The 2,288-nt window shown below is 31.1% G+C and overlaps 1 protein-coding gene across 5 annotated transcripts in view; it reads right to left on the bottom strand.

Moving 5' to 3' along the window:
* The window catches only part of LOC106465238 (UDP-GalNAc:beta-1,3-N-acetylgalactosaminyltransferase 2-like), a 54,864-nt gene that overhangs the window by 15,105 nt on the left and 37,471 nt on the right, over positions 1 to 2,288 (bottom strand). The window lies entirely within an intron of this gene.

Consider the following 2,288-nt stretch of genomic DNA (forward strand, 5'->3'; position numbering starts at 1 on the left):
TTTTGAATAACATACCTGTTTTCTTTTACTCATAAAATAACTTGATAATTTTTAATTCTATTAATTAATCTTTTATACTAAAGCTTCCTAAGACCTAATGATTAAAACATTGGTATCTACTACTACCAAACAGTTTATATGGAACAATATTTTAACTGTGCTGCTCTGTTTTCTGATATAGATGATATTCAAACATCAAACATCTTTTCCTGGTAATCATGGAATGAATATAATATATCACCTGCTATGGACAAAATAACTACTATACACTGTATTAGAAAGTTTTGAAACAGCACATTTGAAACTGGTAATTGGTCTGAAATCATATGATTTACATATGAAGTTTTACAATATATTGCTGCATAAATTAAAAAATATACATTAGCAGTTGCAACAGCCAACCAACTTGAATTAATATGCCACAAAAACAAAATAAAAATCTCATAAAACATCACACAGGAATTTTTATTGGATGCAGTGTTACAATAAATTTCATCCATTTGTATCCTTTTAATCTATATAGCAACCTTAATTAGTATTAGACTGTAATCCCTGTTTAATTAAGATGGTTTTATAGTAGCACAGAATGTAGTTACCATGTATATTTCATACAACATGTAAGGTTAGCACAGGAAACCAGTCTTGCCTGAAATTTATAGTTCCCTATAAACACACTCTTCTAATGGTTATTATGTGTGACAACATACATTTTGCTTTTCACTGACATGTGACAATCACTTCCAAATGCATGGTTTATGATTTTCATTGCCACTCAACATTTCTCCAGTAACATTAATAATACATACTTGTGCTTTTCAAATCACCTCTGTTCATTTTTAGTGTGCAACTCACGGAGGAAGAAAAAACATCATGGTTAACCTATTCACACAAACACAGAAATTATCAGTGCTGTTATAAAAAAACAAAAAAAACAGCATGTTGTTGCCTGGCAGTGGGTTTCATATATTAATGTGCTCTTAAATAAAGCACTCTCCATGTATTGGATTAAATAGTATTGAAGAAATATTGTACAATAAAACTACACGTCTCATATTAAATGCACCACTGATGAGTTTAAAACACTTCAAGACTGTAAATCAGTACACCCAATGTACACTCAATACAGCCAGGAATACAAGAAACTGGCACTAATGACATCTTGTGAACAAGATTAGGATGAGAATGATGAAAACCAAGATGTGATGTGACTAATCCTAATATTTGTTGTTTTCGATAGAAGGGTTTTGAATTGACAACTACCTGGAAAACAAATGTGTCACCCCAATAGCAATAGGAGTAGTATCACAGTGTTCAACTGCTTTAGCTGATTACATAGAGTTACAGGAAACTATGAATAACTTGAATTTTGTCCTGTCATTACATTGTATTCATGGAATCATTCCAGGATGGACTATAACTCTTTCATTTTGATAGTGCCCAATGCCCTACTGTACACCAAATCAAGCAGTGGTTTAAGATGTGCCTTGGATGAACTGCTCTAGAATACAAACAAAGGATCAGACCCTGAAACCACACTACTCTTGGAGCTGTTTCTTAACTCTCTAAACACAGGCTTGGCTGAATTGACCAACCACATGACCACTTTGTACTTGTTATAGTTTTGATACTACTAACTTTTAATATATGTGAATCTTCATAAAATTTGGCAGAATTTCTGTAAACATTACATCTTTTACATTTTAAAAAATCAGATTCTTTTAGTGAAGTATTTTTAATAAAGATTTGTCATGTCTTTTTCTGACTAGTCCAAGTGCAAAGTGATTTTCATGTTAAGATTAAATCTCAAGTTTCATTTGTGTAATCTCTAAAACCTCCTAAATACATTTCAAAATTTTTTCAGTAGAACTTTATATTTTATCTGTTATTTTCTCTACCCTAACTCTATACAAGGTTGGTCAATTTGACTGACCTCACAACCAACGAAAAAAAAAAAAGAGAAAGAAATCTAAATTACCCTTTTTCTTTCTAGAATAACTTCAAGTAGTAACATGAAACTACATTTGTTTATCCTAAGTAGCTTTAAACTCCTAACATTATACATCTATTTATACTTATATTTTATTGTTTCATTGCCCTTTGAACCGTGTCTAACTATTAATGATGCCATTATAAGTTGTAAATCACTTGGGGAACATGTGGCTCACGTTACGCTATCAAATTACATTACCCACGATCTACTCTGAACTGCTCACGTGCATGCCTTGTGAAATTTTTTATTATTTTATTATTATTATTATTTATTTTGCCTAATCTAACCATAACTAACC

Source organism: Limulus polyphemus, unplaced genomic scaffold (genome assembly GCF_000517525.1).
Source record: "Limulus polyphemus unplaced genomic scaffold, Limulus_polyphemus-2.1.2 Scaffold1880, whole genome shotgun sequence".
Classification (NCBI taxonomy): domain Eukaryota; kingdom Metazoa; phylum Arthropoda; class Merostomata; order Xiphosura; family Limulidae; genus Limulus; species Limulus polyphemus.